Genomic DNA, 25,419 nt, shown 5'->3' with positions numbered 1-25,419 from the left:
CTCAGCTAGCAAGGTAGGACTAAACAACCAACCGCACCACGGCTGTGGCAGTGATACGTCCCAAACATATCTATAATTTAAGTTTGTTCCATGCTCTTATGGGTGACATTGTTATATGTTTTCGTACAGTTTTATACCTTTTTACACATATTTGGACTAACCTACTAACTCAGTGCACCCAGTGCGAGTTTCTGTCTACTGATGTCTTTTAATTGTAGGGACTTTACCCCGATTTCCAGAGCCCCAAAAATATCGAGAAAAATATATAAAAATCAATGTGACAGAATCTTCAGGAAGCACCAATAGTGGGCCAGAGGGGAGCCAGGCCTTGCCCAGGCGGCTACCTGGCGCGGGCCCCCTCCTGGTCGCGCCACCAGGTCGCATGGGTGGCTGGTCCACCCCCTGGCGCCCTCCTTTGGCCTATATTTATCTCCCGATGAGAACACCCTAAGGATATATCCAGAATCGTGAATTTCTCCACCACTCCGCCGCCGTAGCGCTTCGGAGATCGGGAGCGCCAGAAGACCTCTTCCTGGCACCATGCCGGAGGGAGGGTTGACCTCCGAGAGCTTCTCCACCACCATGGACGCTTCCCGAACGTGCCGTGAGTAGTCCTCCTTGGACCATGGGTCCATGACCAGTAGCTATGTGATGTCTTCTCTCCAATCTTGTGCTTCAATTCTTATCCCTTGTGAGCTGCCCTACATGATCAAGGCATCTATATACTTTACCTGCTGTTGCTATGCTGAGTTTGCTAGGATCCGATGGATTATGAGATTATGCTCAGATTGTTATGAGTTATGTATTTGGTTCTCCTTTTATATTATGTTCTTGAGTAATTCATGCATGTTCTCCGTTGCTTTTTATTGCTTTCGCCAAGTAGTAGATTGTAACTCCAAGAGGGAGCGTTATGCATGATTGTGGGTTCATGCCCCCTGATGTCTAGCTTGAGTGACAGAAACATGAGACTAGGGTATGTGTTGTTGCCACCAGGGAGAAAACAACGGTGCTTGTAACCACAGTTGGAAGGATTATTTACCTAACGCAAAGTTCGTTAATGCAGTTGTTTGTTGCTTTGAGTTTACACTTTGGGTGGGGCTCTCAACTTAATACCAGCGAGATATTCTTGATAGATATCTCAAGGTGGATGTTTAGTGAGTAGATGCTGATGAATAAACAGTCTACTTGTCTTGGCGTACTGCCCATTACTTTTGAGCATCTAACTTTCTTTAGCATGATTAGCATTGCGGTGCGTTTATAATTCTGTCAATTGCCCAACTGTAATTTGTTTACACAACATAGTTGTTTATCTTCTTTTGGGAGAGAGACATCACTAGTGAACATCAAGAGACTCTGGTCCATATTTCCACCACTGTTTAAACCTCCACCATTTGCTTTTTTTATTTACTTTTCCGTTGCAATCACCATCGCTATTCTCGCTTGTGTTTGATCCTTTGCAAATTACAAGGCCAGAGACATTGACAACCTCTCTGAACTCGTTGGGAGCAAAGTTATTTGTTGTGTGTGCAGGTCCAGGTCTTCTGTTAGCGCCAGAGCAGCGGACACCTACTTGTTGATCCTCGGAGTCCTCCTGGTTCGATAAACCTTACAGTCCCCGTGTAAGGGAAATCTACTGTTGACCACATCTTAACCTTCCACTTGGGGTAACCAATGAGGGGCGAGAAGTATATGCATCAACTCGTCATCAGGCAGGCAAAGGCCTTTCGTGTCGGTTGGTGGCACCAACCGGGACCAATGACACCCTTTCGTGTCAGTTGGTGGCACCAAGCGGGACTAATGCAACCCTTTCATCTCGGTTCGTAGCACAAACCGGTACTAAAGGTCTCTTCTTCCCGCCCTTTGGGCTGCTGAAAATTGACCTTTAGTCCTGGTTTGCCGCACCAACCAGGATGAAACGATGACATTGGTCCCATTTGTGCTTCCAACCGGGACCAAAGGTTTTTGCATATAAGGCGGGAGTTTTTGAAATTTCCCCCAATCTCTCCCATTTGCCCCGACGCCAACGCCCTGCCCCAACACAGTGAGGCTGCTAGAGCTTGCCACCGCCCCCGAGCCAGCCCTCGTCGTCGTCGTCGCCGCCCCCGAGCCAGTCCTCCTCATCGTCGCCGCACGCCGTCCCCGAGCTTTTCCTCGTTTGCCTCGTCGCCCCTGAGCCCGTCCTAACCGCCGCCCCGGAGCGCGTCGTCGTTGCCCCGAGGACGTCGTCATCGCCGTCGCGAGCCCGTCGGCCGAGGTGAGCTCCTCCGCTGCGTGCTCTGCTTGTCACCGCCGCCGCTCCTGCATATTGCTATTTTTTTCATGCTCCCTTCGTTTTTAAATATAAGTATTTTAAAGATTTCAGTAGGATGCTATATACGGAACAAAATGAGTGAATCTATACTTCAAAGTATGTCTATATACATCTGTATGTAACCTTTCAATGAAACCTCTTAAAAGACTTATATTTAGAAACGGAGGGAGTACATTTTTCGTTCATAGAAATTTGTGTTCATATAACATGTAGATATAACGCCTTAGCAGTAGAAAGAAAATCATGTAGATAAAAGGTAGATTAGTGAGATAGATAAGGGCATGTGGTATAAAAACTGTCATTCGTATGTGATGAATCGTGCTTTTGAATCTCTTTAATTTTCTTTTGAAAAATGAATGCATATTTGTTTCTCTATTCCTGCCCATTGCTACCTCATTAAATTGGAATTTGCAAAAAAATCATCAACGACATATATTAATTCCACATTTATTCTTTAAATAGCAGGGCTTTAAATAGTTGTAAAAATTGTTCTCAACGTCGACGATGGCCATCCCGCATCCTTGTCGTCGATTCGGTGGCGACCACCTGCTTGATAGGCGCCAGCATGTGCGGGAGTGGGCTCCGTCGGGCTGTCACTGGGAGGTGCTACCTTCTGGGGCGTGCATCTTGGCAAGAAATCAGGCTCCCATCGTTGGCCCCGAGCTTCTTTGGTGGCGGTCGCGTGGGCCACTTTCGGTGCGGAGGCAGCCGGCCCCCGAGGAGGAGGTACTTCGCCATGTGACGGAGGACGCCAGGTTCTCCAATACCTGGCAGGTTCTTGAGGGATCTCACCCAAGCTATGATCTGACGCTACTTGGTTCTGTTGGACGCCAGGTTCTCCAATACCTGGCAGGTTCTTCAGGTATCTCACCCAAGCTATGATCCTGTTATGGTTCCTTCTCTGTGGGTTTCCACCGCCTATGCCTCAATACAACGACAACTCTTTGAGTGATCATTTTGATGATGAACTACGAGTGGAAGAGATTATACTAGAGATGTATTCGAGATTATATTCGATAAAATTCGAGATGTATTAAGTTAATTATTGGTTGTAACTCAAAGGAAACCTTTTTGCCTCTTGAGATCTATTGCACTATATATCATAACGTACATCTATGAACTATTCAACAATTGGAAATAAAATATAAAAAAGTTTGTGCATGTATAAAACATAGAAGTTCGTGTAATTCAGTCATTCATACAAGGAGCTGAAATATTTGCAGAAACTATGGATCAAAGAGACTTGGAACAAGAACAGTTGTTGGGGGAAATAATCCTCGGCGAAGGTGATGTCTTGTCGTATCTCAACGACACCGATGGTTTGGAAGGAGAGGATGACGGCTCGGGTGATCGAACAATGGAAGAGAAAGGGCATTATTATGTTGGCTCCGATGATTGAATGCGGGAGGAAGAAGGAGACCATGATGACGGCTCCGGTGATCGAACATAGGATGGAGCTGTTGCAAAGTCCGGCGAGGTATATATATGAATTAAGCCCCAAGGTATGTACATATATTAACTCTTCTTTCTTCTTTTATAGCCCTCTGGATCGAGCCAAACTTCGATTATGAGACGAGGCCCGAAGAGAAGGTTGTGCAAGGACGAAAAGTTCATGATCATAACACTCGCGGACAATGGCCTACCGATTCTACCCATTCGGGCGAAGGACGCATTTTTGCTCAGTGCGGAGCTATTGTTAGGGACAACATCCCGATCAACATCGAGCAATGGAGTAAGCCTAAGGGCCACGACGTCCCTGAAGGTGATTATGTCACCGATAGGCAGAAAGATCAATGTTTGTCAACAAAGGGAAGACTCCAAAATTCATCGGCCGATTTGAGAAGATAAGAGATCACTGGCCCGCATTTGTGGCCTACAAGACATCGTACAAGAGTAAGAAAATGTCATAGACAAACAAGAACAATGCCGCAAAGAAGCAGTATCACCATCACCCGGGGTCTTGTGGCTACCTCAAAGCCCGGCCGTTGTGGGACAAAGCTGAGAATGACCTGATTGCTAAAGGGGTCGAACCACAGACATTGAACTGGCCAGACCGTTCAAGGACTTGGTTCTTCGGGTTTGGGGGAACTTCGGACCCTGAAATAGGGAAGTGTCGTTGGACGGACGAGAAACTTGCAATACCCATCAACAAGCTTCAGAAGTATATCACCGCAGCGTAGGAAGGGACGTTCATTCCCGACAGAGAGAAGGACGAGCTGACTGAGGCTCTAGGGAATGTTGAGCACCCTGGACAAACACAAGGCACACCAGGCTCCGTTCTGTGGAAGGTTGGGTTTCCCGACGCAGGCGGTTACAGAAGCCGGGAGAGAAAGAGGAAAGTGGAGCTGAGCGACATGCAGAAGATCAATGCAAGACAACAAAAGCTTGATGAACTTGAGAGCGAGCGAGCTGCCGGCCAACCATCTCAGCGGCACGAAGCTACCCAGGAAGGTACCCCGCCATCTCAGCGGATAAGCAGCGTGTCTTCCACGGAGCCTGTTCAGCATGACTTCACGACTCCTAGCTACCTCGTGGATACTAACACGGAGGCTCAACATTGCGAGCTTATGATGAAATGTCAGAACCTCACTTTCAAGGCGGCTGTCGGCTTTGTTGCACCTCCTCAAGCCAACAAAACTTTTCACTACCTTCTGATTCCACACGGCTATGCTGTTGTGATGGTGGATCAAGTAATTGAGGGATTTGAGGAGCTCGAGCTTCACCACCCTACAGGTGAAGGGGAGAATGAGTTGGTTCGTGCTCTAAGGAGTACATGTCTATGGCAGAAGGAGTTCATGAAGCTTCCAAACTGGACGCCTCCGTCTCCTCCTCCTCCTCCTCCTCCGGCGAGTCAGGGCAGTCCACCTCCTCCCCCTCCTCCTCTTCCGGCGAGTAATTAGGGCACTCCGCCTTCTTCTCCGGCTCCTCCGACGCGTGAGGGCACTTCGCCTACTCCTTCGCCTACTCCGGTGCGTCAGATCAGTCCGCCTCCTCCTTCGCCTCGTCGGCAACGTCGGAAGACAAACGCGGCCGCTTCGGCTCCTCCGACGCGTGAGAGCAGTCCGCCTCCTCTGCCTCGTCAGCAACGATGGAATAGATACGCCATCGCTCCGGCGGCTAGCAGTACAAGCAGATGCGGGAGGCAATTCAGATATGGTCCATCTCTCGAGCCTCTCGAAATGTTACCATATGAGAGGACCAAGGAGGAAAACGAGGAAATATGTCGTGCCCAATTGAGGGGCCATTTTGCAAAGAATACTCCACCTCCGAAGGAGAAGCTAGATCCGATGAAAGTGGAGCGCACTGTCAATCAACTGAAGCGACCACCACCGGCTCTGCTGGATTCCAACTATGACCGCATTCTTAAAAAGACACATGCACCAGCGTGGCAGTCGGGAACTATGGCCAGTGATGCAAGTTAGCACAACGGAGAAGTGGGAAAACAATTCCCTAGCTCGGCAAACAAGAGATGCAATCGTGCCCCCCGCTCAAGGTGTCTAGCAATATCATCGATAATCCTCCGGGGAATGTGCGAGGTACCAATCCTGGTGATTACTTGGGGGATGATGTAATTTTTCAAACGGCTGAGATAACAAAAGCACAATATAAATATGTGCATGGGAAACCTCTCGTCTCCCCTGATCATCCTCCTCTAACAACGATGATGCACAGATTGTATGAGTGGTACATGAAAACCTACAGGGAGTCTGGGAAGGAAACTTTGTATATGGCAGTGAAACCAGAGCACAAATTCATTGGAGCTCAAGTGATGCCTATTGAATTTGTGGAGTTATTTTAGTTATACAATCAACTGGACCTCGACAAACAAATCATGACTTCCTACTGTCTGTAAGTATTACTTCTATAGTTAAGTCTCTAGCTGACCTCGTTCATTGCGTGTATATACAATCTCCTCACTCTATTATGCAGATTGAAGATCGTCGAATGCAAACAAGCAGGAATCTTCGACGTTGGGTTCACTAGCCCAGATGTCGTCAATGAATGGTCGGTACGAAACAATACCAAAGAGATCGAGGAGAACTTCCTAAAGTCGTTACTTATACATCAAAACAAAAATGAAATACTCTTTCCTTACAACTTCAAGTGAGTGTTGTTGTCTTCTTTGTATACTGGATTGCGCTTACTCGAGGTTAAGTAATGTAATTGATGAGTTATATATGCGTGCGCAGTTTCCACTTTGTTCTGCTATCCATTAAGATTGACGAGGCATTAGTAACTGTCTTAGACTAGAGACGTAAAAATCCCGAGGATTAAGAGGACATTACTGCAATGCTCAAGAAGTAAGTTCAGTCAATACCGGGACAATATTGGCATGCAATTTTTGTTAGTTTCGTGATATCAAGTAATCATTTTTTTTGCCTGGCAGGGTTTGGAAGAAGGTCACCAAAAAGGCTCTCGGTCTAAACAAAGAGTTGCGATTTACTCACCCCAAAGTAAGTTGTACTAGCTAGTTCCGCGCATCTCTAATTGATTCAAAGTTTCATAAATATATCATTACCATGCTTGCATATCTGTTTCATTGAACTCTATTTTTGTAAAGTGCAGGTACTAGTTAGGTGGCACTGTTTTATGTGCAAACTACGTATGCGCGTTCATTCGCCTCTCAACCTTTGAGCGGGGCTTCTCTGAGAAACAATTTCAAGTACATAAATAATATTCACAATTTTATTTTCTATATTACAATCAATTGTGTTGAGTTTTATTCATATATATGCATGTACTGATCCCCTTATTTAAATTAGATCTGGCAGATGCGGGATGAACTCCAACCACATGATCGCATACGAGCAATTCAAGAGGAATTGGCGGGATTCTTTCTTGACCACGTCATACCTAAAGAGGAAGAATACCATGTGGATTTGTCATTGGATCTTATAGGTACATGATGTTAGGGATTAATTGTAAAAGATGTTATATTGTATATATGTAATAGCATCGGATAGATATACGAAAACTTGTTGTTCAACCAAGCACGGAGAAAGAAAGGAAACTTCTCTCTATTAGCTAGCTAACATAATATGAAACCCCTAAATTAACCCTCCAAAACCACCCAACCCACCCCCCCATTAAAAAAACAAGAACCCCAGCTTCTTCCAGATGTTGACGCGTGGATGTCGTTTGGTCCCGGTTGGTGTGACCAACCGGGACTAAAGGCCCTCCTGTGTGGGCTCCCCGCAGAGGCCACGTGGAGGCCCTTCGGTCCCGGTTGGTAAGGGAACCGAGACTAAAGGTTTTGGGCTTTAGTCCCGACCCTTTAGTCCTGGTTCCAGAACCGGGGCTAATGGGCCTCTGGAACCGGGACAAATGGGCCATTTTCTACTAGTGAATGGAGAGGTATCTCAGGGCCAACTCAGTAATACAACATCACAACAAGCTTGCAAGCAATGTGCCTAAAGAGTTAGTCATGAGATCTTGTATTACGGAATGAGTAAAGAGACTTGCTGGTAAAGACATAGAACTAGGTATGCACATACCAACGATCGAATCTCGGGCAAGTAACATACTGGTCGACAAAGGGAACATCATACGGGATTAACTGAATCCTTGACATACATGTTCAACCGATAAAGATCTTCGTAGAATATGTAGGATCCAATATGGACATCCAGGTCCCACTATTGGTTATTGACCGGTGAGTGTCTCGGTCATGTCTACATTGTTCTCGAACCGGAAGGGTCTGTGATGTCTACTACACAACCTTCTTCTTGTAGACTCGTATTGGGCCTCCAAGCGCAGAGTTTTGTAGAACAGTAGAAAATTTCCCTCAAGTGGATGACCTAAGGTTTATCAATCCGTGGGTGGCGTAGGATGAAGATGGTCTCTCTCAAGCAACCCTGCAATGAAATAACAAAGAATCACTTGTGTCCACCCAACACATCCAATACAATGGTAGATTGTAGAGGTGCACTAGTTCGGCGAAGAGATGGTGATACAAGTGTAATATGGATGGTAGATATAGGTTTTTGTAATCTGAAAATATAAAAACAGCAAGGTAACAAATAGTAAACAGCAAGCAAAACATTGTATAAATGCTTGGAAACAAGGCCTAGGGTCCATACTTTCACTAGTGCAAGTTCTCTCAACAATACTAACATAGTTGAATCATATATAAATCCCTCACGTGCGAAAAAGAGTTCACTCCAAAGTAGCAAATAGCAGAGAACAAACGAAGGAATTATTGTAGGGTACGAAACCACCTCAAAGTTATATTTTTCGATCAATCTTATGATTTATCCCTATAAATGTCACGAATAACGCTAGAGTTCGTACTAAAATAACACCTGAAGCTACACATCAACCAAAACCCTAATGTCACCTTGATACCCCAATGTCACCTCGAGTACCCGTGGGCTTGATTATACGATATGTATCACATAATTTCAGATTCATCATGTTCAATCCAACACAAAGAACTTCAAAGAGTGCCCCAATGTTTCTTCCGGAAAGTCAAGACGAAAACATGTGCCAACACCTATGCATAGATTCCCAAGGTCACAGAACCCATAGGTTGATCACGAAAACATACATCAAGTAAATCAATAGAACATCCCATTGTCACCATAGATATCCCATCGCAAGACATACATAAAGTGTTCTCAAATCCTTAAGGACTCAATTCCGATAAGTAAACTTCAAAGGGAAAACTTAATTCATCAATCACAAGAAGATAGAGAGGGGAAAACTCCATATGATTCATCTATATTAATAAAGCTCACAATACATCAAGATGGTGTCATCTCAAGAACACGAGAGAGGGAGATCAAACACATAGCTACTGGTACATACGCTCAGCTCCGAGGGTGAACTACTCCCTCCTCGTCATGGAAACCACCGGGATGATGAAGAGGGCCTCCAGTGATGGTTTCCCCCTCCGACAGGGTGCCAGAACAGGCTCCCGAATAGTTTTTTGTGGCTCTGGAAGCTTGCAGCGGCGGAACTCTCGATCTAGATTTCTTTTCGAGGGTTTCTATATTTATAGGAATTTTCGGCGTCGGAATCACGTCAAGGTGGTGCGCGAGGGACCCACAAGCCACACGGGCACGGCCTAACGGGGTCGCGCCTTGCAGGCTTGTGGCCTCCTCATCCACTTCCTGGCCCAGATCTTCGCTCCAATATTTCTTATATTTTCCAAAAATATTCTCCATAAATTTTTAGTCCATTCCGAGAAGTTTTATTTCTGCACAAAAACAACACCACGGTAGTTCTACTGAAAACAGCATCAGTCTGGGTTAGTTCTAATAAAATCATACCAAAATCATATAGAATTATTATAAACATGTTATGAATACTTCATAAATTATAGATACGTTGGAGATGTATCAGCATCCCCAAGCTTAATTCTTACTCGTCCTCGAGTAGGTAAATGATAAAAGAAATAATTTATGAAGTGTGAATGCTAGCAAGTGCACAAGTTGATCAATGTTAATTCCAATCACTTTTTCTAGCATCATTATATATCATAAACAGTATCTCATCTCATAAAAATTCTGATGATGAAGTAACAAGCTATTCACGTGTTAACGTGTAGACCATAAAGTTTCTAGAAAACTAACAAACTATGCTTTGAGTGACCAAACAATTGCAATTCATCTTATTTTCAGGAAGGGTCTATGTAAGAGCTTTGGTTTATAAAATTCCACATACTCAACTATCATATAGTCTTCCATGATTTCTAACACTGAAAGCATATTTTTAGAGCAAATGGCATCCATCAAACACAGAAAAAGATAGGGGCTTAATGTTTCGCCTCCCAACTTATTTATCATATAGATAATTGTCAACAATAATAATTCATGATCAAATATATTTGTGTGGCCATATATTCTTGGATCTTTCCCTACCACATGATTCTTTCCAACTAATATATTGAGGTTGGAAAAACAAGTTGACTCAACAAGGATAGTAAATAGATTGGCCCTTCGTAGAGGGAAGAAGTGATTTGCATATGTGCGAGAGCTCGAGCTTTTAAAACAGAGATGAATAATAATTTTGAGCGGTACGCTTTCATTGTCAACATAAAAACCGAGAGATCTCGGTATCTTCCATGCAAGATACATTATAGGCGATTCCCAAACATAAAGGTAAAGTTTTTACTCCCCCTCCACCAATCAATCACGCTCCACGGCGAGGCGAATCCACGGTAACCGTCCATACCAACAACATTCTTGGGGGAGTTTTGTTTAATTATTTGCATTTTTTCAGGACTGGGAACCCCTAATACCAACCACTTTCTCGTGAATGATAGTGAATCAACACATATCGTGAGAATGACCCACTTAGCATGGAAGATACTAATAACCCCTAGTCACTACATGAGCGTTTCGGGCATATAAAACGGAATATTATTTGAAGGTTTAGAGTTTAGCACATGCAAATTTCTTGGAACGACATGTAAATACCGCATATAGGTAGATATAGTGGACTCTCATGGCAAGAACCTTGGTTTAAGGGGTTTTGGATGCACAAGTAGTATCTCTACTTAGTATAAAGTGTTGGTTAGCAAAAGGTTCTAAACAAACACCACATGTTTGAGGATCCATAACAATATAACTTCTATGCAAATATACCCAAACATAACTCATTAAGTTGTCTTGCTTGTCCAACTTCAACTAATTTTCTCAAGTTTGAAAATAATTAATGGGGCTCACAATCATAGAAGATGTGCAAGATAGTATATTTATATGTGGAATCTCTCTTCCTTCAGTATTCTTTCATGAATTGTCCGTGACCAATGCGGTGTTTGCTAACTTTCAATAAATTTTACCACCTATACGTGTTATATGTGAAGTCGTTACTCCCTATGGGATAAGCATATAAAACATATATAATTTTAGATTCATGATATTCAATTATTTAACTATTTACTCATAGGATATAAGTGAAGCCCGAAAGTAAATGACAAGCTACTCTCAAAAGATATAAGTGAAGATTAATGAGTAGTCAAACAATTAAGTAGCTATGTGGGGAATTTATCTCTCTCTTAATAAATATTTTCAGATCTGAGTATTTTATTTAAACAGCAAGCAAAATAAATAGCAGTCCAAGAATAGGACGCACCATGTGAACGAATAAAAAATTAGGCTCAACATAGGCTAACCGATAGTTGACGAAGAGAGGTGGGATGCGTAGCATCATCAAGCTTAGATGCTTGAGAGTTCTTGAAATATTTACTTGAGGTGCCTTGGGAATCCCCAATCTTAAGCTTTTGTATCTTGTTCAATCCTCTCGTATCCCGGTTTCACCTATTCTCAAAAGATTCATCCACACAAAACTCGAAAAGAACTCGTGAGATAGGTTTGTGCACATAATAATAAATCAACTCTTTATGTACTGTCAGGACAAGTTGCATAATAATTGCAAACATCATCTACTGTTTACTATCATTTCCACAATTTATATCTATCAATATAGGCTATGGAAACTATAGGATAAGTAGATAACAAAACTTATGACAGCAATGTGTCCAAACAGAACAGTCTATAGAAATTTATGAAACAAGTGTACTTATGTAATTCAAACAATTATGAACATTTATTACATGCTATAAAATTTATATGACAACACTTTGTAAAAATTTCAGAAACATTTCACGTTCCAGTAAAATATGAAAGTTCAAACACTACAGAAAAAGTTGTTGTTTTTATACAACACCAGTTAAAACATGCAATGCAAGCATACTAAAGGAAATTCTTGGAAATTTTATTGAAAAACAAGATTATAAGTAACGCCTAACATAGAACAACAAAATAAATTCACTCTCCAAGCAAAACTCATATTATGTGACGAGTAAAAATATAGCTCCAAGTAAGATATATCGATAGTGTTGAAGACGAAAGAGGGGATGCCTTCCGGGGCATCCCCAAGCTTAGGCGCTTGATTATTCCTTGTATATTACCTTGGGTGTGCCTTGGGAATCCCCAAGCTTAGGTTCTTTTCAGTCCTTATTTTCTTCATATCGGCGTCTCACACAAAACTTGAAAACTTCAATCACACGAAACTTAACGGAACTTCGTGAGATGGGTTAGTATAATAAATATTGATCATTCCTTAGGTACTATCAAGACAAGATTAACAATTGTTCCGACATGGTACCTAATTTATTCGACTATTCCCATAATTTATATAACTGAATATAAGCTATGGTAACACAAAAACAAGCAAACTATGCATGCAAAACAGAATCTATCAAAAACAGAACAGTTTGTGAAGATCTGTAGTGTAACCATACTTCCCTCTCTCTAAAAATTCTGAAAAATTAGGAAAATACAGAAATTTTGTATATAAATCATTTGTAAAAACTTCAGATCAAAAGCACGTCCTGGTGAATTTAAAAAATTCCTGTACTAAGAGAAAAAGTTTCTGTTTTTGCACAGAATCAAGTCAACTATCGTCCACACTATCTCAAATGCTTCACTTGGCACTTTATTGAAATAAAAGGCATAAAACATGATTACTCCAGTAGCTTAATCATGTGAACACAAAAAAAACAGAAATTAATAGTGTTGGGTTGTCTCCCAACAAGCGCTTTTGTTTAAAGCCTTTTAGCTAGGCATAATGATTTCAATGATGCTCACATAGGAATAATGATTATAACATGCAAAAGAGAATCATGAATCTCATGACAAGAACATTTAAGTCTAACCAACTTCCTTTGCATAGGGATTTTGTGAGCGAACAATTTATGGGAGCAAGAATCAACTAGCATAGGAAGGCAAAACAAGCATAACTTCAAAATTTTGAACACATAGAAAGGAAACTTGATATTATTGCAATTCCTACAAGCATATGTTCCTCCCTCATAATGATTTTCAGTAACATCATGAAGGAATTTCACAACATAACTAGCACATAAAGCATTCTGTACATGCTACAAGCATAGAAATTGTACTACTCTCCACATAAGCAAATTTATTCTCATCAATAGTAGTGGGAGCAAACTCAAAAAAATAACTATCATGTGAAGCATAATCCAATTGAGAATTAAAATCATGATGACAAGTTTCATGGTTATCATTATTCTTTATTGCATACATGTCATCACAATAATCATCATAAATAGCAACTTTGTTGTCATAGTTAATCGAAGCCTCTTCCAAAATAGTGGACTCGTCACTAAATAAAGTCATGACCTCTCCATATCCACTTTTATTATTATGACAAGATTCAACACCCTCCAAATTAGTGGGATCATTAGTACCTAGAGTCGACACTCTTCCAACCCCACATTCATCAATATAATCATCATAAACAGGAGGCATGCTTTCATCATAATAAAGTTGCTCATCAGAACTTGGGGGGCTAAAATATCATCTTCATAAAACATAGCATCCCCAAGCTTGTGGCTTTGTAAATCATAAACATAATCACTCTCATCATTAATAGTATGAATAACACAAGTATTATAGCAACTATTATCATCATTCTCCAAGTTGGTGCCATAAATATTTTCAAGATTATAAAAAGTATCATTATCTTCCCAATTATAATTATCACAACAAGCAATAGGCATAACAAAATCATCCTCAAGCGTATCATCTTCCACGACTATTTTTGATTCATTCTCATGAAGCCTATCAATAATGGGAGCAACATTATTTGGGAGAGATACATCTTTACCTTTACTTGTCCTTCTTTTCTTCTTATTCACCGCATCATGTGTGGGTTTATTTGATTCCTCCAAGCTTCTTTTTGAAGTGGTTGGTTGAACAAAAAGTTCCTCCTCGTTACCTAATTCATCACAAGAAAAAAAAGGAGGATATTGGGAAACCTCTTTCCCTTCATTAGTATTTTCTTCATCTTCTATTTGTTTTCTTGTCTTTAAGTAATTGTTAATATAAGGATTCTCAATGCAATTTACCACGCAATACATATAGACTTCATTATATCAAAGTCAATCATTTTCATGAGGACCCAAGCTGGAATATCCTTAGTCTTATGTTTCATTTCTTCATACCCCAAAAATGGACTAAGTTCATTATGATGCTCAAGGGTAATTAGGTGATCACAATTTTTGGACACAATTCGATCATCAAATAATTCACATTGGAAATTAAAATGACCACTTTCATTGCAAACTTCACAAGGACAACGATAAATATTAAGAATATTAAGTCTTTCAGCACATACATATAGCCTCTCTTGCAATCATTTAGTTTCTAGATACTTATGCCTCTTAAAAAAATATCTTCCCTTTCACGCATGTCTACACAAACTCTATGCACTCCACAAAAATTGACATGCTTATAATAAATCTTTTTATCATGACTAGTGCAATCATCATTAGTACTATGGATATTCAAAGAATTCATGCTAACAACATTGCAATCATGCTCATCAATCAAAGATTTAGTGCCAAACATTTTAATAACTTCTTCTTCTAACACTTGAGCACAATTTTCCTTTCCATCATGTTTACGAAAGACATTGAAGAGATGAAGCATATGAGGCAACCTTAATTCCATTTTTTTTTTTGTAGTTTTGTTTTATAAAACGAAACTAGTGAAAAAAAGATACTAAAAGATTTAATTGCAAGATCTAAAGATATACCTGCAAGCAATCACCTCGCCGGCAACGGCGCCAAAAAAGAGCTTGATGTCTAGTACACACCCTTCTTCTTGTAGACTCGTGTTGGGCCTCAAAGCGCAGAGTTTTGTAGGACAGTAGAGAATCTCCGTCAAGTGGATGACCTAAGGTTTATCAATCCATGGAAGGCGTAGGATGAAGATGGTCCCTCTCAAGAAACCCTACAATCAGATAACAAAGAGTCTCTTGTGTCCCCAACACACACAATACAATGGTAGATTGTAGAGGTGCACTAGTTCAGCGAAGAGATGGTTATACAAGTGTAATATGGATGGTAGATATAGGTTTTTGTAATCTTAAAATATAAAAACAGCAAGGTAATAAATAGTAAACAGTGAGCAAAACATTGTACAAATGCTTGGAAACAAGGCCTAGGGTCCATACTTTCACTACTCCAAGTTCTCTAAACAATACTAACATAGTTGAATCATGTATAAACCCCTCACGTGCAACAAAGAGTTCACTCCAAAGTCACAAATAGCGGAGAACAAATGAAGGAAATATTGTAGGTTACGAAACCACCTCAAAGTTATCTTTTCCGGTCAATCTTATGAGCTATCCCTATAAATGTCACGAACTGCCTTAGAGTTCGTACTAAAATAACACCTTAAGATACACATCAACCAAAACCCTAATGTCACCTAGATATCCCAATGTCACCTCGAGTACCCCTGGGCTTGACTATACGGTATGTGTCACATAATTTCAGATTCATCATGTTCAATCCAACACAAAGAACATCAAAGAGTGCCCCAAAGTTTCTACCGGAAAGTCAAGACGAAAACATGTGTCAACCCCTATGCATAGATTCCCAAGGTCACAGAACCCGCAAGTTGATCACCAAAACATACATCAAGTAAATCAATAGAACATCCCATTGTCACCATAGATATCCCATCGCAAGACATACATCAAGTGTTCTGAAATCCTTAAAGACTCAATTCCGATAAGTAAACTTCAAAGGGAAAACCCTATTCATCACAAGAAGATGGAGAGGGGAAAACTCCATATGGTTCATCTATATTAATAAAGATCACGATACATCAAGATCGTGCCATCTCAAGAACATGAGGGAGAGAGAGATCAAACACATATCTACTGGTACATACCCTCAGCCCCGAGGGTGAACTACTCCCTCCTCGTCATGGAGACCGCCGGGATGGTGAAGAGGGACCCTGGTGATAGTTTCCCCCTCTAGCAGGGTGCCGGAACGGGATCCTCATTGGTTTTTCGTGGCTCTAGAGGCTTGCGGCAGTAGAACTCCCGATCTAGGTTTCTTTTCGGGGTTTCTATATTTATAGGAATTTTTGGCGTCGGAATCATGTCAAGGCGGTGCCCGAGGTACCCACAAGCCACAGGGGCACGACCTAGCGGGGTCGCGCCCTGCAGGCTTGTGGCCTCCTCATACACTTCCTGGCCCAGCTCTTTGCTCTCCTATTTTTTATACTTTCCAAAAATATTCTCCATAAATTTTTAGCCCATTCCAATAACTTTTATTTCTGCACAAAAACAACACCATGGTAGTTCTGCTGAAAACAGCGTCAGTCCGGGTTATTTCTAGTAAAATCATACCAAAATCATATAGAATTATTGTAAACATGGCATGAATACTTCATAAATTATAGATACGTTGGAGACATATCTGCCTGCACACTTATGGTTCGGTGACGTTTCGGTATAGTTGAGTTATGTATGTTGGTGATCGAAAGTTGTTCGGAGTCCCGGATGAGATCTCGGACATCACGAGGAGTTCCGTAATGGTTCGGAAACGAAGATTGATATATAGGAAAGAGGTAAACGGGTTTCGGAAAGTTTTCGGGCATTACCGGTAAAGTACCGGGAGTGACGAATGGGTTCCGGGGGTTCACCGGGAGGGGCCACCCACCCCGGGGGCACATAGGCGTAAGAGGTGGCGCACCAGCCCCTGCTAGGCTGGGCAGCCTGCCCCTATGGGCCTATGTGCCCAAAGTGAGGAGGTGGAGAGGAGTCCGAATAGGAGGACACCACTAGAGAAAACCATATACACAGAGGCTTATTAGCAGCAGTCGTCGAAAAGCGGCGCTACTGCTCTGTACGACTAGCGCATGTACAAAAACCGCGCTAGTGCTATATAAATAGAAGTAGCACGGCCAGGTAAAAGTGCGCTACTACTAGAATTGCCACCCCCTCCCGCCAGGCTAGGTATAGTAGTAGCGCCCCATTCAAAACAGCGGTACTGCTAACATCATAGTAGTAGCGTGTTTTTGGTGTAGGGTGCTACTTCTCAAACAACAGCGCCAGAAATTGACACATTGATGGAGATTGGGCTTGCGTTGGTTTTTCCCTTGAAGAGGAAAGGGTGATGCAGCACAGGAGAAGTAAGTATTTCCCTCAGTTTGAGAACCAAGGTATCGATCCAGATGGAGGGTCTCCTCAAGTCCAGAGTACCTGCGCAAACACAAACAAGCTTGCACCCAACGCTTCAAAGGGGTTGTCAATCCCTTCAAGATTGTTTGCAAAGTGAGATCTGAAGGCAGAAAGTGCAACGAAGTAAAAAGTGTAAGGCTGAAAATATGATGTGGAGTATACCCTGGGGACATAGTGTTCACTAAAGGCTTCTCTCAAAATAGCAAGTAATACGGCGGGTGAACAAATTACTGTCGAGCAATTGATAGAACCGCGCAAAGTCATGACGATAGCTAAGGCAATGATCATGCATATAGGCATCACGTCCGAGACAAGTAGACCAATACTTTCTGCATCTACTACTATTACTCCACACATCGACCGCTATCCAGCATGCATCTAGTGTATAGAGTTCATGACAAACAGAGTAACGCTTTAAGCAAGATGACATGATCTAGAGGGATAATCTCAAACCAATGATGAAAACCCCATCTTTTTACCCTTGATGGCAACAACACGATGCGTGCCTCGCTACCCCTTTTGTCACTGGGTGAGGTCACCGCACGGTATGAACCCAAAACCAAGTACTTCTCCCATTGCAAGAATCATAGATCTAGTTGGCCAGACAAAACCCACAACTCGAAGAGAATGACAAGGATATGAAATCATGCATAAGAGAGATCAGAAGAAACTCATAGATAATCTGATCATAAATCCACAATTCATCGGATCTCGACAAACACACCACAAAAGAAGATTACATTGGATAGATCTCCATGAAGATCATGGAGAACTTTGTATTGAAGATCCAAGAGAGAGAAGAAGCCATCTAGTTACTAGCTATGGACCCGTAGGTCTATGGTGAACTACTCACGCATCACCGGAGAGGTCATGGTGTTGATGAAAAAGCCCTCCGTATCCGAATTCCCCCTCCGGCAGGGCACCAGGACGTGCCCTAGATGGGATCTTGCGGAGACAAAAGCTTGCGGCGGCGGAGAAGTGATTGTGACCGTCTCTTGATTTTTTGGGGAATATATGGGAATATATAGGCGCAAGATCTAGGTCAGGGGACCTCCAGGGGGCCCACAAGCCTGCATGGCGCGGCCCCCCTGGCCACGGGGTGGGGGCTTGTGGGGCCCCTGGGCTCTTCTGGCTTGGCTCCCAAGTCCTCCGATCTTCTTCCATTCCAGAAAAAATCTTTTCGGGTATTTTCTTCCGTTTGGACTCCGTTTCAAAATCTCCTCTGAAAGGGGTCAAAACATGGAAAAAACAGGAACTGGCACTTGGCACTGAGTTAATAGGTTAGTCCCAGAAAATAAATAAAAAGCTGGCAAAACATCCAAAGTTTGACAAGATAATAGCATGAAACCATCAAAAATTATAGATACGTTGGAGACGTATCAAGCATCCCCAAGCTTAACTCCTCCTCGTCCTCGAGTAGGGAAGTGATAAAGAATGAATTTTTGATTTGGAATGCTACCTAGCATAGTTGTCCTTTGCAACTTCTTTCACGCGACATGAATGTTCAGATGCGTAAAATTCAAAACATTAGTTTGCTATTGACATGAAAACAGTAATACTTCAAGCAAACTAGCAAAGTAATCATGAACTTTCAAAATAAAAAGGCCAAAGAAAGTTATCCCTACAAAATCATATAGTCTGGCTATGCTCCATCATCCTCACACAACTAATGTAAATCATGCACAACCCCGGAATTGGCCAACTAATTGTTTTCGCACTCTTACTTTCTCAAACCTTCTATAACTATCACGCAATACATGAGCGCGAGCCATGGATATAGCACTATAGGTGGAATAGAGTGTGGTGGTGGTTGTGAGACAAAAAGGAGGAGATGGTCACACTGACTCGGCGTATCAATACGCTATGAAGATGCCCATTAATAGATATCAATGTGAATGAGTAGGGATTTCCATACAAGAGATGCACTAGAGCTATAAGTATGTGAAAGCTCAAGAGGAAAACTAGTGGGTGTGCATCCAACTTGCTTGCTCACGAAGACCTAGGGCAATTTTGAGGAAGCCCATCATTGAAATATACGAGCCAAGTTATAAAACGAAGATTCCCACTAGCATATGGTAGTGACAAAGCAAGAAGCTCTCAATCATGAAGAACATGGTGCTGACATGAAGCACAAGTGTGGAAAAAGATAGTAGCATTGTCCCTTCTCTCTTTTTCTCTCATTTCTCTTCTTTTTTTATTTGGGCTCTTAGGCCTCTTTTTTTATTTTATTTTCTTTTCTCTCTTTTTCTTGTTTTTGGGCTCTTTGGCCTCTTTTTTTTCCTCACATGGGACAATGCTCTAATAATGATGATCAGCACACTTTTATTTACTCACAGCTCAAAGATCACAATGATGATGACTCCATAGGAAATGCCTCCGGCAGTGTACCGGGATGTGCAACGATCTAGTGCGATCATGCAATGGCAATATGAGAGTGACGGCACAAGTCATGAGACGGAATGGTGGGAGTTTTGGTGGCTATGAAAATGCCATAGTAGGTAGGTATGGTGGCTGTTTTGAGGAAGGAATTTGGTGTATTTGAGTACCGGCGAGAATTGCGCGGCACTAGAGAGGCTAGGAAAGGTGGAAGGTGAAAGTGCATCTATACCATGGACTCACATTAGTCATGGAGAACTCACATACTTGTTGCGAAAGTTTTTATTAGTAATCGAAACAAAGTGCTAAACGCATACTCCGAGGGGAAGGGTTGGTAGGTGTAAACTATCGCGTGATCCCAACCTCAACACAAAGGATGACAATCAATAGATCAATTATGCTCTGACTTCCTAACATAGCGGTTTACCATACGTGCATGCTACGGGAATCACTAACTCCAACACAAGTATCTCTAGATTCACAACACCCTACTAACATAACTCTCAATATTACCGAATACATATCTCAAAACTAATTGAGAGGAATCGAAACTTCTCTTTCTACTCAATGCACATGAAGATGGAGGTTTTTGCATCCTCTTTGGGTACCTAGCACATGGGACTACTTTCATAGCATAAGCCAACTACCAAATCATGCACCGCCGTGCTCTAAAGATATAAGTGAAGCACAAGAGCAAAAGTATCTAGCTCAAAAGATATAAGTGAAGCACAAGAGCAAAACTATCTAGCTCAAAAGATATAAGTGAAGCACAAGAGCAAAAGTATCTAGCTCAAAAGATATAAGTGAAGCACAACGAGCATTCTAGCAAAATCACGATGAGTGCATGTCTCTTTCTCTCTAAAGGTATGCAGCAAGTATGATTGTGACACAACAAAACGAAAAGACTCCTAAGATACAAGACGCTCCAAGAAAAACACATATCATGTGGTGAATAAAAATATAGCTCCAAGTAATGTTATCGATGGATTGAAGACGAAAGAGGGGATGCCTTCCCGGGGCATCCCCAAGCTTAGGCTTTTTGGTGTCCTTGCATTTGGCTTGGGATGCCTTGGGAATCCCCTAGCTTGAGATCTTTCCACTCCTTATCTCTTTCTCCATGAGAACATCACCCAAAACTTGAAAACTTCACAACGCAAAACTTCAACAGAAACTTGTGATAACATTAGTACAAGAAAACAAACTACCACTTCTTTTGGTATTGTAGCATACTTGAATTCTATCTATATTGATTATGGGCTACTATATTCTCACTTTCCCATGGCTAGGACCCCCCGATACTAACCATAGTTTCATCAAAACAAGCAACCGACTCAACAAAAACAGAATATGTCAAAAACAGACCAGTCTATAGCAATCTGTATACTTCGTAAACTTGTGGTACCTAAAAAAATCTGAAAAATTACGACGGTCTGGGGAAAATGCATATCAATCATAAGCAAAAAAGAATAAACTGAAAAGCTCTTTGTGAATAAAAATGAAAAATCATCTCGTGAGCGAAATGTTTCTGTCTTTTTCCAGCAGGATCAAACAACAATTACCAAGACTAATCATAAAGGTTTTGCTTGGCTCAAACATAAAAAGAAACACAAAAAACACAATCACAACAGAATTATGAAAGTGTGGACACAACAAAATAGAAAGAAAAACATAAATTCATTGGGTTGCCTCCCAACAAGCGCTATTGTTTAACGCCCTTAGCTAGGCATAGGAGCATAGGAGCGATAGAATCACGTATCGTCGTCTTTGGTGCTCAAGCCATAAGTGGTCCTCATCATGGATTCATAAGGCAATCTTATTTTGTTTCTAGGAAAGTGTTCCATGCCCTTCCTTGAAGGAAATTTAAATCTAATATTCCCTCCCTTCATATCGATGATAGCACCAATAGTCCTTAGGAAAGGTCTACTAAGAATAATAGGGCATGTAGGATTGCAATCAATGTCAAGTACAATGAAATCCACGGGTACATAGTTCCTATTTGCAATAATAAGAAAATAATTGATCCTTCCCATGGGTTTCTTGAAAGTAGAATCAGCAAGATGCAAATTAATAGAACACTCTTCCATCTCATTAAAACCCAGAACATCACATAAAGACTTTGGAATCGCAGAAACAATAGCACCCAAATCACACAAAGCATTGCACTCATAGTTTTTGATTTTGATTTTGCTGGTAGGTTCCCACTCATCATGAAGCTTTCTAGGGATAGAGACTTCCAATCCAAGTTTTTCTTCAAGAGCTTTTATCATAGCTCTGACGATATGATCGGTAAAGGCTTTGTTTTGGCTATAAGCGTGTGGAGAGTTCAACATGGATTGCATCAAAGAAATGCATTCAATCAAGGAGTAACTATCATAATTGAATTCCTTGAAATCCACGGTAGTAATTTCATTACTACTCAAAGTTTTAACGTCTTCTACTCCACTTTTAATGCTTTTAGCATCATGGTAGATGGACTCCGAATCATTGGGGCACTTTTCAACCAAAGTGGATTCATATCCAGCCCCATAATCATTAGGTTTGACACAAGAAAACAAAGATTCAATAGGAGTCACACCAAGCACTTTAAGATCTTCGTGATTCTCATCACGAGAACACGCCTTTTTAAGCCATTCATGTCTAGCACGAATTTGGGCGGTTCTTTCTTGGCTCTCAATCATGGAAACACACATAGATTTCAAAGTTTCATCCATGTTGATTTTGGGAGGAGCACATCTAACTTTCAAATCATCAACATCACAAGAAATCCTATCCACGCTTTTAGCCAAATCGTCAATTTTGAGTAGTTTTTCCTCTACGCATTGAAAATATTTTGAGAGTTGATTAAGACTCTGATATTACTATCTAGATCAGAGGGTAATCTATTGTAATTTCCATGAGTATTGTTGTAGGAGTTGCCAAAATTATTAGAGGAGTTACTAGGAAAAGGCCTAGGAACATAGTTTCCTCTAAAAGCGTTGTTGTTGCCAAAGTTATTCCTACCAACAAAATTAACGTCCAAGCTAGCGTTGCTACTCTCAATCAAAGAAGACAAAGGCATATCATTGGGATCCAAAGGAGCACTTCTACTAGCAACCAAATTCATTAACTCATCCATCTTAGCACTCAACGAGTTAATTTCTTCTATAGCGTGTACCTTTTTACAAGTAGGTGACCTTTCAGTGTGCCACTGAGAGTAGTTCGTCATGAAGTTGTCTAAGAGCTTTGTGGCTTCTCCTAACGTGATTTCCATGAACGTTCCACCTGAGGTGGAGTCCAAGATATTTCTAGAAGCGAAATTCAAGCCAGCGTAAAAGATTTGGATAATCATCCAGAGACTCAAGCCATGAGCAGGATAATTTCTAATCATTAATTTCATTCTCTCCCAAGCTTGTGCAACATGTTCATGATCAAGTTGCTTGAAATTCATGATATCATTACGGAGAGAGATAATCTTAGCCAGAGGAAAATACTTGGATATATAAGCATCTTTGCACTTATCCCAAGAATCGATACTATTTTTGGGCAAAGAAGAAAACCAAGTTTTTGCGCGATCTCGCAACGAGAAAGGAAAAAGCTTCAATTTTATCACGTCATTATCCACATCTCTTTTCTTTTGCATATCGCAAAGCTCAATGAAGGTATTGAGATGGGATGCGGCATCTTCACTAGAAAGGCCAGAGAATTGCTCTTTCATAACAAGATTCAGCAAAGCGGCATTGATTACGTATGACTCCGCAGTAGCGCGGGAGCAATCGGAGTACTAATAAAATCATTATTATTAGTATTCGAGAAGTCACAAAGTTTGGTGTTTTCGTTCATGGTGACTTCAGCAAGCAAGCAAGCACAAAACCAAACAAAGAGCAGGCGAGAAAAAGGGCGAACGTAAAGGGCAAGCGAAAAGGCGAACGAAAAAGGCAAATTCGTGAAGTGGGGGAGTGGAAAACGAGAGGCAACTAGCAAACAAAGTAAATTGAAGAGATGAGTTTGAGACACCTACTTGGATGAGTTCTTGACTTGATCTTCCTCCCCGGCAACGACGCCAGAAATCCTTCTGCTACTTCTCAAACAACAACGCCAGAAATTGACACGTTGACGGAGATTGGACGTGCGTTGGTTTTTCCCTTGAAGAGGAAAGGGTGATGCAGCACAGGAGCAGTAAGTATTTCCCTCAGTTTGAGAACCAAGGTATCGATCCACAAGGAGGGTCTCGTCAAGTCCAGAGTACCTGCGCAAACACAAACAAGCTTGCACCCAACGCTCCAAAGGGGTTGTCAATCCCTTCAAGATTTTTTGCAAAGTGAGATCTGAAGGTGGAAAGTGCAACGAAGTAAAAAGTGTAAGGCTGAAAATATGGTGTGGAGTAGACCCTGGGGGCCATAGTGTTCACTAGAGGCTTCTCTCAAAATAGCAAGTAATACGGTGGGTGAACAAATTACTGTCAAGCAATTGATAGAACCGCGCAAAGTCATGACGATATCTAAGGCAATGATCATGCATATAGACATCACGTCCGAGACAAGTAGACCGATACTTTCTGCATCTACTACTATTACTCCACACATCGACCGCTATCCAGCATGCATCTAGTGTATTGAGTTCATGACGAACAGAGTAACGCTTTAAGCAAGATGACATGATGTAGAGGGATAATCTCAAACCAATGATGAAAACCCCATCTTTTTACCCTTGATGGCAACAACATGATGCGTGCCTCGCTACCCCTTCTGTCGCTGGGTGAGGTCACCGCACGGTATGAACCCAAAATCAAGCACTTCTCCCATTGCAAGAATCATAGATTTAGTTGGCCAGACAAAATCCACAACTCGAAGAGAATTACAAGGATATGAAATCATGCATAAGAGAGATCAGAAGAAACTCAAATAAGATTCATAGATAATCTGATCATAAATCCACAATTCATCAGATCTCGACAAACACACCGCAAAAGAAGATTACATCGGATAGATCTCCATGAAGATCATGGAGAACTTTGTATTGAAGATCCAAGAGAGAGAAGAAGTCATCTAGTTACTAGCTATGGACCCGTAGGTCTATGGGAATTACTCACGCATCATCGGAGAGGTCATGGTGTTGATGAAGAAGCCCTCCGTGTCCGAATCCCCCCTCCGGCAAGGAACCAGGACGTGCCCCAGATGGGATCTTGCGGAGACAGAAGCTTGCGGCGGCGGAAAAGTGATTCCGATCGTCTCTTGATTTTTTTGGGAATATTTGGGAATATATAGGCGCAAGTTCTAGGTCAGGGGACCTCCAGGGGGGGCACAAGCCTGCATGGCGCCACCCTGGCCGTGGGGTGGCGGCTTGTGGGGCCCCTAGGGCACTTCTGGCTTGGCTCCCAAGTCCTCCGATCTTCTTCCGTTCGAGAAAAAATCTTTTCGGGGATTTACTTCCTTTTCAAAATCTCCTGTGAAAGGGGTCAAAAACATGGAAAAACAAGAACTGGCACTTGGCACTGAGTTAATAAGTTAGTCCCAGAAAATAAATAAAAAGCATGCAAAACATCCAAAGTTTGACAAGATAAGAGCATGAAACCATCAAAAATTATAGATACGTTGGAGACGTATCATAGGGCTACTGCTAAGTTTGAACTAGGCCACATGGCGGGCCCCACTTAGTAGGAGAGGCTGCCGCTAAAGCGTGCTACTGCTACTACATTAGCAGCAACGCGTTTTCCCCAAGCGTGCTACTGCTAAAGCACAGCCAGC

This window comes from Hordeum vulgare, chromosome 6H (genome assembly GCF_904849725.1).
Source record: "Hordeum vulgare subsp. vulgare chromosome 6H, MorexV3_pseudomolecules_assembly, whole genome shotgun sequence".
NCBI classification, from domain to species: domain Eukaryota; kingdom Viridiplantae; phylum Streptophyta; class Magnoliopsida; order Poales; family Poaceae; genus Hordeum; species Hordeum vulgare.
Note: the sequence above shows the minus strand (reverse complement) of the source record.